Source organism: Diadema setosum, chromosome 13, assembly GCF_964275005.1.
Source record: "Diadema setosum chromosome 13, eeDiaSeto1, whole genome shotgun sequence".
Classification (NCBI taxonomy): Eukaryota; Metazoa; Echinodermata; class Echinoidea; order Diadematoida; family Diadematidae; genus Diadema; species Diadema setosum.
Window position 1 is genome coordinate 18,995,474 of NC_092697.1, and position 12,714 is coordinate 19,008,187.

Here is a 12,714-nt window from a genome sequence, read left to right on the forward strand (position 1 = left end):
TACTATGCCACTCTTGTTTATAGATATCATTTAATCTGGTACTAACTAAACTTTTAAAGCCAGCTAAAGTGAGATGTGATGCTTGGCTGTTCCAAATTGCAGTTAGACCTAAGTTGTTAAATATTTCTTTTATCCTAATTACCCATGTCATCGAATTTTCTTGCCTCGCCGATAAAACATATTGAAAATTATACAAAACATGCGCTATCTTTGACATCTTACTGTTAACAAGTTTAAACCAAAACATTAACATCCGAAGGGTCACTGTTTTTTGTAATCTATCTTTACCTATTTCTCCGTAAACCATACAATTCGGAGTTCGCTTATGTAATCCAAGAAGTCCCTTACAATATCTACAAAAGAAAGTTTCAATTTGGGCGAGGTCTTCAAAACCCCAAATTTCACTGCCGTAAAGCAAAATAGGCATGTAATGTTCAAATAGCTCTAGTTTTACGTCGATTGGAAGGAGGAGAGGTAAAATATTACTTTTCATGGAATACAACGCTCTTTTGGCTTGGGTTACTTGTTTGTTTATAGCTTTCTTAAAATTATTATTATAATTGAACGTCGTTCCTAAGTAAACATAATCATCGCAGACACAAATTTTGTCATCTCCAAAAAGAAAGGTAGGAGCTGTTCTAACTTTTCCACGGGAAAAAATAACTATCTTAGTCTTAGTAGTATTAACGGTCAGATGCCACAATTGGCAATAATCAAATAAAGCATCAAGAGCTAACTGGAGTTCCTCAGCATTTTCAGCCAACACAATCGTATCATCTGCATATAGTAATGTGAATAAATCAACAAACATATTCACTTCTTCGGTAGAACACGTTTCATTCATACCTGATGAAAGAAAATCCAGGCCAGGGTATCTCTGAGACAGAAATGACGAAAAATCGTTTAAATACAACGAAAATAATATTGGTGATAAATTCTCGCCTTGTTTTACACCTATGTTACTCTTAAAAAAATCTGATTTAGAATTGTTGTAAAAAACGCAGGATTTTGACTTTCTATAGATATCCTTAACGACCCGGAGTAATTTACCATTAATTCCATGGTCAAACAATTTCAACCACAGTGAAGATCTATCAACCAAATCGAATGCTTTTTTGTAATCAACAAAAGCTGTATACACCCTTTTCCTTCTCTGTAAATAAAAATCAAGAATAGCATGTAATGAAAATACATGGTCCATAGTTGAATATCCGCATCTAAAACCAGCTTGTTCCTCTCCTAACAGGCATTGTGATTCTACAAACAGAGTTACTCTATCATTTAATACTGCTGTGAATAGCTTCCCAACACAGCTCAATAATGTAATACCTCTGTAGTTGTCAACACAATCTCGTGAGCCCTTCCCTTTATACAATGGTTTTATCAAACCGTTTACCCAATCTGTTGGGACAATGCCACTGTCGAATATAAGATTAAACAATTTGGTTATCAACTTGACCAAATTTTTTGAACTATTCTTCAGAAGTTCATTCAAAATCAAATCAAGGCCTGGTGCCTTGTTATTCTTAAGTCGTTTCATTTGATTGACAACTTCCGATATTTCAATCTTTCTGTCTAATTCTTCATTTGACATTTCATTAAGCAGTGCTTCAATACCAGCATCATAAGATCGTACGTTACCACTACCCAAACTTTTAAAATGATCATAAAAATCATGCGATGATAGTTCTTGAGATGTTTCACAGTATCTATTCTTCCTATTAATCAGTTTCCAATAATCTTTCGGATTTGAACTTTTTAAATTCCTTAACGCTGAATTTAATTGCCAGGTATGACTTTGCTTCTTTAAACGAATAACATTTTTGTACAGTTTACTTTTACGTTTCATTTCACTCTCACTATGATCAGTTTTAGTTCGACGGAAGACATTTCTTGCTCGTATGAAATCTTTTCTTGCATCAGAACATTCTTTATCAAACCAAGAATTTGCGTGAAATTTGTTTCGGCGTGCCTTGAAATTCTTTGCTTTAGACTCAATAACCATATTACACGTATCTGCAGCATCTAAATAGATATTACGTAGATTACCAGCGATCTTATCAATTTCACTTTGAGAGATGTTTCCTTTAGCAAGTGTCTCTATGTAATCTATTGATGCAAGTATTTCTGCATCATCAAAATTTTGAACGAACATATTTCTTTTCTTATCCTCCCATTTGATCTCGATTGACTTTTCATCATTACAATTACCTACGTCTGTTCTAAAAACATTATAATTTTCAGTAGATCTTTCTACAGCATGAGCAAATTTATTGACAATTTCGAGTGAAATCGGACAGTGTTTGTCTGATAGAAATTTATCAAAAGTACCGATGGAGAAATTTTCAATTTTTGTGAACACTTCGGGAGATGCCAAAGCATAATCAACAGTACTGGCACTGCCACATGTTAAACGACCAATACCGAAATCATCACCGAATCTGCCATTCACTATATGCATATCCATATTTTTGCAAAGATATAATAATCTATGACCGTTACTATTAACATGACGATCATTGTTGAACCTTTTAGTACAAATACCAAGCAATTCAAGTTCAGATTGAGGATCAGTTATATTCTCGGATATGAATGACAAACCAATTTCATTTTGAATCTCATCTTCCACTGTAAGAAAATCACCAAGTATCCCTGTTCTGGCATTGAAGTCTCCTACCAACAAAAACGGGAGATCGTATTTAGCCCGCAGAGTGGTACAATCATTCAAGATTATGTCAAAAATATCGTCAGTATAGTACTTTGACCTTCATGCGGAATATACACTGAGCCAATCAAAATAGAGCATCCAGAAAAGTCAAGTTTAATCCACAAAATAGAATCAGACTGAGTCTGATTCAAAATTTCATAACAGCCCTTGAATCTCTCAGAAACAATTATTGCTAGCCCATGAGTCCCGCTGAGGGGGATAGAGACGTTTCTTTTCTGGGCCGTCACATATTGATACCCAGGAAAGTACTCAGAATAATTCAAATCCGTTTTAGTTTCACTGAGACAAATGATATCATGCTTTTTGACAAAATCTTGTAGGAAGCCATAATCACATTTCTTAGAAATACCGCAAACATTTAGCCCTGCAATCTTCAGCCTTGAAATCGATGAGCAATGATATTTATGGTCATCGGAGCAGGCATGTGCCGCGAGTTCCTAGATGTCAAGGTAAACCCCCAACTTCTTGATGCGGTCCTCGTCCCATCCGATGTCATGGAGATTGTCCAGCGAATCTAGAACTCTAATGCTCTGCCTCCCATCGGACTTACTAATGTAATGGATCTTTCCATCTATTGTCCAGACGCGTAGTATGCCTGTGTCCTTCCTCATCTCTTGGACGACTTTGCTCCTGAGACGGGTGAGGTCGTCGTTGATGTAAACATGTTTCAGATCCTCTCTCTTTCTTAGGCCTTTCTTGGCTCGCATGAAGGTTGCCTTTGCCTCACGCCTGGTGAAACGAGCAATGACGGTGCGCGCTTTCTTCCTTTGGTGGTCATTCGCCGGTGTTGAGCCCAATTCGATGGCAGATGCTCAAATCTGCGGCCTTGATGTATACATTTCTACAGCGCGTATTACGCGAACTTCTGAACTTTTACGCGAGTACGCACTTGATTTTGGCTGCTCCTCGGTTGCTCGTTTACTAGCGTGTTAGCACGAGGGGTGAGCCTACCGTTGTACCGCCTCGCTCGTTGTCATCCAATGCTCCCCTTGCGCTCACAACAGGGCGTATGAAGACCACCGAACTAAAACATAGTGGAATGCGTGTTCACCCAGGAAATACGCAGCCACCAAAACTTGCTACCACCGCCATTTTGATAGGTCAATTTTTCCTTATATGGAGTGCACGCTATGTGGATCCAACCACTCTCTCATTTTCGATTGTTCATGCACGCGTCATATCGCGCACCCCACCCCCACTTCCTCATCAATCGCGCACACACTGGTAACACGGGAGGTACTAGTATATGGTATGATCAAGGAGGTATGTTCAATTCGGTGTAATAATGGCATAGATAAAAATGGCAGTGGTAAAAATGGCAGAGGTAAAAATGGCAGAGGTGAAAATGGCAGAGGTGAAAATGTCAGAGGTAATAATGGCAGAGGTAAATAATTAAAGGGGATGGCTAGTAACCGATCAGTGGGAATCAGTGGGAATGCTGAGGGATGATTGTTCCGATCCTTGTGGGATTCATTTAAGAGTACATTGTATATCTACTGTTGTGTGAAAATTATTTGCTTCAGAACGGTCTCATATTCAAGTAATGTGCAGATTAATGCCCCGTCACTGACCAGGGACGCTTACCTGGAAACATTAAACTGCACATTACTTGAATATGAGACCATTCTGAAGCAAATAATTTTCACACAAGAATAGATATATAATGTACTCTTAAATGAATCCCACAAGGATTGGAACAATCACCCCTCAGCATTCCCACTGATTCCCACTGATCAGTTACTAGCCTTCCCCTTTAAGACAGTGGTACAAATGTCAGAGGTAAAGTTGTCAGTGGTCGAAATGTCAGTGGTCAAAATGCCAGAGATGAAAATGTCATTGATAAAAATTTAGTCGTAGAAATGCAAGATGACGAGGTAAAAGTGACAGAGATTTTATTTTCCTTCATGTTTCTGACACCTTTCTAGCAATACGCGCTTTTCGTGCCTTCTCCTGAAATAATTAAAGCACGGGGGAGACCGGGGAGAAATGGGACACGGGGAGAAATATAAACTCATATACATAAGTTGAAAAATGGTCGGCAAGTCAACAATCCAATTATGTCAGTATGAGCCTCGGTACACCTGAAAAAGGACATATTGACTACCATACAGCTCTACAGGTATCTTGTCAGTGAAATATCAAACTTAGATCTCGTAGGTCCTAAACTTCTGAAAATAACATTGCTTGATAACAGACATGCAGGTATGAAAAATTGGCAGGGATCTTTTACTGTTTTTGTTATCACTGGGAGAAATGTAATAGGCATAGTGTTACATTTCTCCCCGCAGCACATGTAAATCCTACTTTGGTCATGATGGTTATCTAATTTCTCTCCAGGTTGTCTCATTTCTCAGCGCTTGATGTCCCATTTCCCCCCAAATTAGGGGTTAAACAAATCATTAATTACACGAAAATGTTATATATATGAGATTAAAACCTAAAATGGCATTAAAACGCTTTATCCTGGCGAGGAAAGCGCATGTTTTTGAAACAAGACACCAAACAAGTTAGTCATCGCATTCTTCATCAGCGACCAGGATGCGATGTGATGTTAGATTAAAAATCCGTTTCTGAAGCAGAACATACACACAAGGGTATACGTCTGCTCCTGGTCGGACGGATTTCAAAACTAACCTGCTATATATATATATATAACCTGCTATATATATATGTATTTTTACTGCTATATATATAACTAACCTGTTATATATATATATATATATATATATATATATATATATATATAGGGGTATCACAAAATGCTCTACTAATGTTCCTACACTCCTGTGCTACATACTCTCTCTAAAAAAAAAATCGAGTGAAAATATTCACTCTTAAAGGAGTGAATAAAAAAAAGAGTGAATTTAGAGTGAAATTGGAGTGAATTTTGAGTGAAAATGTTCATTTTCACTCATTTTGGAGTGACCTCAGGGATCACTCCTAAATCTTTGAACAATGTAATGAAATATTTTGCAAGAGCCTATTGATGTCTGCCGATACATCTAGCTGTAGTTTGTTTTTTTGCGTTTTGTATTTTTACTTCTACATTATGTCGTGATCAGGCCTTGTGAGAAAGATATAGGCTCCTACGAAACCTGAATGTGAGAAAATAACATAGAACAGGTGAAAAATTAGCGGTTCGCTTCGACAATGTCTCCTTCACTTCTTTACACTAAACAGTTCAAAAAATGAAAAAGAATGACAATAGACTAGCCTGGAAGTTAGCGGAATTCGTTTGTGTAAGAGTGTGTATGTGAGAGTAAATGTTGTATATCTGCGTATAGAAGTATTATGTTTATACCAAAAGTGGGTTCGTGCGTGTGTGTGTGTTTGTGTGTGTGATAACTTCATTGGGCGAAACAACGTATAGGATTATACTGTTTAAGGGCTATGCAGCATTGTTGAAACCCCCTTTAGTAATAATGATAATAATGATAATTTCCCATAGGCCTATACTAGGCTCTTTTTTAGCTGGTATATTATTCCTCTGAACAGACAGAATTACGCCACTGCACTTGAATCAAAATCAGAATAATGAGAGTGCTGTTATCTTTTTAAAACATAATTCAATGAATATTCTTCAAATCTGCAATTTGGATTTGATAATTTGATAAATACAGTTTGCTCTGGCTATAGGTCATTATTCAAAACCTCTTGATACGTTTACCTCTGACGAAATCGCTCTCATTACTTCTGACATTTTACCTCTGCCATTTTTACTTCTGCCAATTTTACCTCTGCCATTTTTGCCTCTGCCATTTTTACCTCTGCCATTTCTACCTCTGCCATTTTACTATGACATTTTTACCTCTGTCATTTTTACCTGGCACCAATCAGGTTCCATAGCTAGATAGAGCTAGGGCCTACGACAGTGACACTGACAGTGTGTAAATTCATGATGATGATCGATGGTGATGATGTTGATGATGCCATGATTACGGATCAAATCCACAAATAAATGTTCGTTTTGCCAAATTTTGGTGCTTTTCAAATTCCATGAAACCGTGGTCCCGAAACCGTACCGTACCGGCGTACGTCTGACAAAGTCCATCTTAACGTGTTGATAGCCATAATCTGGAATTTGATCGATAAATCAATTAGGGAATGGTATTGGTAAAGGTACAGCTGTAATTCTCGGTGTGCATCATCCATGAATGATTACCGCTTTATCGACCCGTTCTTTTCACTGAAGTCCATTTTAGCCGTATATATTTCAGGCCTAACGTTATGCAGATGGTCTACTCTAGATCTAACAATAACATAGGCCTAGGCTACAACTGTTACATTGTATTTATGTACATTTACAATCATGATAAAAAAATGTTGATTTGACATTTACTGATTTAGCACAACTTAAACTCAAGCCTGAGCTGCTACTTCTGGTACAGGTAGGCAGTAAAACAATTGATTTAAAGAAAATGTCTCCATGCGCCGTGTGAATAGTGTATTAACATAAGCATCGGTGTCAATTCGCGAAAACGTCTCGCAAAAGTGTCTATAGCCTTGTCAGCGAAAATATCTACGCAAAAATAACAGCGTATACATTAGTAGAGATTGTGTGTTATGCTGAGACTAAGAAAAAATGCACTAAGAGAATAAATGTGTCTGAAAGAGACTTAGATAGAGAAAAAAAGTGGAAGAGAGGGAGAGAGAATGTGGCACAGACAGAATGAGTAGAATCTACATGTACACCAATTCGACTTTGCCATAGAAAATTGGTAAATGTAGGGGAGACCGGGTCTAGTTGTTACACGGGCAAGTTGTTACACTGCCATTTTCTCTAAATATGATCAAAAGAGGGCATTACAAGTACATGTAATATCAAATCAAAACGTACAGCCAACGATCTCTGCATGCGAAATCTGGCGTTGCCTGGACGTCACATGTAGAAGGTAGGTCCAAAAAACACTTTTTTACCTCTCCGAGTAAAATTTTGAAAAATTCGATTTTTCTTTATTACACCAAATCCATTCTTCTCCAGTAAGTGATGAGTATGTGGTTGAAAGAAGCGTGTTTTGGCTGTGTTTTGGTGAAAGTAGCAACACGTGATGTTTGATTGTTTATTGGCCACACGTGTGAAAAGTTTTTGAAAACGCACTGGGTCAAGTTGTTACAACTTGACCCGTCTGGAGAATCGAGTGGTGTAACAACTTACCCCGATGCACTTTCAATTGAATTTAGGGTTATACACACCCACATACACACCCACACCCACACACACACACCCACACCCACACACACACACCCACACACACACACACACCCAACACACTCATACACCCCAGCATAGGCTAACATGCACACCCAGACAGGTTAATATTAAGAATTACCTCACACGTCAGATCTGCATTACCCGATTTGAGTTGACATTCTACGGTGTAACAAAGTACCCCATGTGCTGTAACAACTTACCCCAACATCGGGGAAAGTTGTTACAAAATTTTGTGTTTATTGATTACGTAATATCTTGTTTATATTATCTGGACTTCCAAAGTTTGTACTGTTTTTAATTAAAGGAGGAAATAACGTATCCTCAAAGCAAAAATGAAGCCGATTCCTCAATTCGTTTTTTGTACAGACCTAAAAATGTGAAAATTGTAACAACTAGATCCGGTCTCCCCTACTTCTGGGGGGGGGGGGAGGGGGAGTACAAATGGGATATACTGTAAAAAGGGGGGGGGGAGAGGCATTTCAATTTTGAAAATTAATAGGACTGTAATGTTTGTATTTATTTAAATTTTAAATGACAAATTTATATCAATAATTTTCCTTAACTTAAGGTTGAGTCTATTTTGATGGCAAATTTTCACACACACACACACACACGCACAAATCAGCTCGCTGTCTCACATATCATTGAGTATCATGCATTGACCCTCTCCCCCAGCTCACAATTAATCATGTATTTGTAGCATGTTTGAAAAATTCCAGGATATTCTTGTAAATTCCAGGAGTTTTTAGTGTTGATTTCAGGAGGACTGACCTTGAAAAGTGGAATTGCACTGATGATATGAAGCAATAAGACAGACGCAGGATCTTGCCTGCTTTTGATGAGCAACTGAAATTCTGGGCCTAACTTCTTTTAGTGGCGAGCATTATGCCTAAATTAAATTGCTTATTAATGAAGAACCTTGATTTATTTACGGTGCATATGTAATTCTAGGTTTATTAAAGCAATCTAGAAATTCAACAGCAAGAAAAAAAAAAAACGCCGCAAACATGTTAAAAGAACTAATGTGAGTCCTCCGCATAGCCGCCATACAGTCTACACACAGCGCCCGTGCACACATGATTTCGTCGAGCTCTGGACCCTTTTTATCGACTTTGTCAGACTGGCAAAAGATCGAGAAGTTTAACTCGAAGTTTTGCCAGTGTGACCGCAAAATTTCCACGTAATTTTCCGCCAAACTTCTCGATCTGTTTGCGGGCTATGTATCCGAAGCGCAAGGCCATTGTCATGTACAAACGTGCATTGTTACGTCATAATCACTAGCCACTGGACGGCGTACTCTTGCTTGCGCGCGTACCACTGGCCCAGTCTGACCGCGCCTAAGCGTGCACTCCATATAAGGAAAAATTGACCTAACAAGATGGCGACGCAACACGGTAAATTTGGCTGCACGGTCTCGTGTATGTTGGGAATAGGGACACGCGTTCCACTATGTTTTAGTTCGGTGATGAAGACTCCGCACCACAGATATAAATAGGTAGATTGATCAAGCCCATTCACAACCCACGCGTAGCTTTATAGCCAGTTGCGCGCACATTACATGCCGCCATTTTGATTAGTCTTTTGTTACGTCACGGCTTGCGATGAACAGGGGGAGGTAAAAAAGAAGAAAAAAAAAAAGTCAGCGTAGGCCTGGGCGCGCTATATGCTGCAACTCTGCAAACCCTGTTCTGCGCACGCTAGCCGTGACGTAACAAAAGACTAACCAAAATGGCGGAGATCGCATGCGCTGGCTATGCTTTCAGACCCCACTTGATCATTCTACCTATATAGTTCTGTGCTCCGCACTCTAGCAGTCACTGGGGATACAAGGGCGATGGGGGCGCTAGTTCTATTGCCGACTCGGTGATATCTGTGACTCTGTGCCGACCATAGAGCTCTATGTAAATACAGCTCTATGGTGCCGACCAAAGAGGTTCTTTATGTAATAGAGCAAGCGCTCACCATTCAGTGCGTAAAAATGAAAACGGGGTGGCGCGCGCGCACGAAAGAGGTCGACTACCAGAAGCCTGAACCCGGAAGTGCCTATAGTAATACACGTAAAGTACAGCTTCGAAGATGGGGTTGGGTTGGAACAATCATTCTAATTTTAAGGAAAATTAATATTTGTCCATATGCCTCCTGATTTTATAAGAGAGATACATTCTCAACACAGTATACGTGTTTTGACGAAAAAAGGACTTGCTCTAATGTGTCAAATATGTGCCTTAACATGAAACCAAAATTGCCAAACAGGCATCCATGCATTCATACTACATGTAAAGATTGCAGAAAGTTAACAGTGTATACTCTTTGGTATGGGAGTACTGATTTCACATAATATATGTCACTTAGAAACATCAGACACACATACAACACACACTCCCACACACATACAACACACACTCCCACACACACCCACAACAAACACACACATACGCTGATAACGCACACACATGTACACACCAAACCACATTTTTTTCAAATTCCAACACACACACGTACAGTGTGCTGTGTGTGTGTGTGTGTGTGTGTGTTGGAATTTGAAAAAAAAAATGTGGTTTGGTGTGTACATGCGTGTGCGTATGTGTGTGTTTGTTGTGGGTGTGTGTGGGAGTGTGTGTTGTATGTGTGTAGGAGTGTGTGTTGTATGTGTGTCTGATGTTTCTAAGTGACATATATTATGTGAAATCAGTACTCCCATACCAAAGAGTATACACTGTACCTTTCAGCAATCTTTATATGTAGTATGAATGCATGAATGCCTATTTGGCAATCTTAGCTTCATAGAAGGCACATATTTGTCACATTAGAGCAAGTCCTTTTTTCATCAAAACACGTATATTGTGTTGAGAATGTATCTCTCTTGTAAAATCCGGAGGCATATGGACAAATATTGATTTTCCTTAAAATGTACGTTTGAGTTGTTAACAATCCTTTATCTGCACTGACACGACTGACACACTTGTAACACTGAACCTAATTCTTTATACTACCCCACTCCTGCCTGACATGCACCACCGCACACAAACCTTCCCCCAATATCACATGATCACTCACATCCCGCCACAAGACAGCCACAAGACATCCAGGCAACTCAAACGTCTGCTTAACAGGTAATTATGTTATTTAGTTTATTTATGATATAATAATTTATGTTTGATAATTTTTATTGTATTATATGTTTGTATGCTACATATACTCACTATACACTCATTTACAGTTATACATTGTTGAATGTGTTGCAAAGTGCCAAAAAATATCGCCAAGTATGTCATGTAACTATTAACTCATGCTCAACTTATATTCAATATATTGTGTTTATGACTTCAGATTTGTTATGCTCAAAAACATATATTTCGTTTCACAAACAGATATTAAAGCTGAGGAAGACCACGGTCGAAAGCTTCACAACACTGCCGGTTTCATGCGACATCTTCTGTTATCTACATTGTCTCAACTATATATATATATATATATATATATATATATATATATATATATATATATATATATATATATATATATATATATATATAATTCTTTATATTAGGCCTATGTATACATATATTTTTCTTTTGTAAATACAGGCAAAGACAGAGGCATTAGTTAAAGTGTTTATCATCTCCTCATCAACTGAAATACAATCTACAGGACACACTTGATGGAACACAACGATGTACATTGCAACTGGTCGACAAATTTCCCTACATCGATGTAAATAAGTACCGAATTTATCTTCTTCTTTTTTTCAGTACAGTGCGCATAAGACACCTGTCCGGAGATCAGGAGGTCGCAGGTTCGAATCCTGCTCGAGTATCTTTGCCCATGATTTCTTTTGTCATGGCTACTAAAACACTGATAAACAACACAGTGCTTATGTATAGGTCGATGTAGGGCAATTTGGTAATCAGTTGCAATGAAAACAACTCGAACAACGATGTTCACGGTATTGTTTACGTACATGTTTCTGCACGGATTCTGCAAACAGAATGGGTCTAACATGTATGTCAGATGGCATGCTTGCCTAAATAAAACACCGATTTATACATGATCTATGATAAAATCTATATGAACTATATTGCAAAGAATAGTTACCAAAACCTTAAAATATTGCAAACATACCCCTTTCACCATTCTTTGAAATAGGACATTTAAAACACTGATTTCAACTAGATGTTCAAACAGGGGAGACTTCCTGGTTCCCTGGTAGCGGCATTTGGCAGATGAAATTAATATGTATTCCTTCAAAATACTGATAAAGGGCAGATAATTTGATGATAATTATGATAAGTAGTTGAATAAACAGATTATATAAACAAAATATATTATGATAGTGGACTGTAAATAACAAAGTATAAAATCACTGATTTCAACTAGATGTTCAAACAGGGGAGACTTCCTGGTTCCCTGGTAGCGGCATTTGGCAGATGAAATTAATATGTATTCCTTCAAAATACTGATAAATGGCAGATAATTTGATGATAATTATGATAAGTAGTTGAATAAACAGATTATACAAACAAAATATATTATGATAGTGGACTGTAAATAACAAACTATAAAATCAAATTATGTGAACGTCTCAAGCTATACGTTTCACTGGATAATAATTGTTACGTTATGTTCTGGGCACCTGTTTGTCGACGTTTGTTGTGGACATGGAATATTACTATACAGGTTATTGAACTTTTTCGGTATCATCACACTGTCTTTAAAATGCTCGAGATGTGTTATAACCTCTAGAAAGTTATAAACTTAATGCATCCGCTTTATA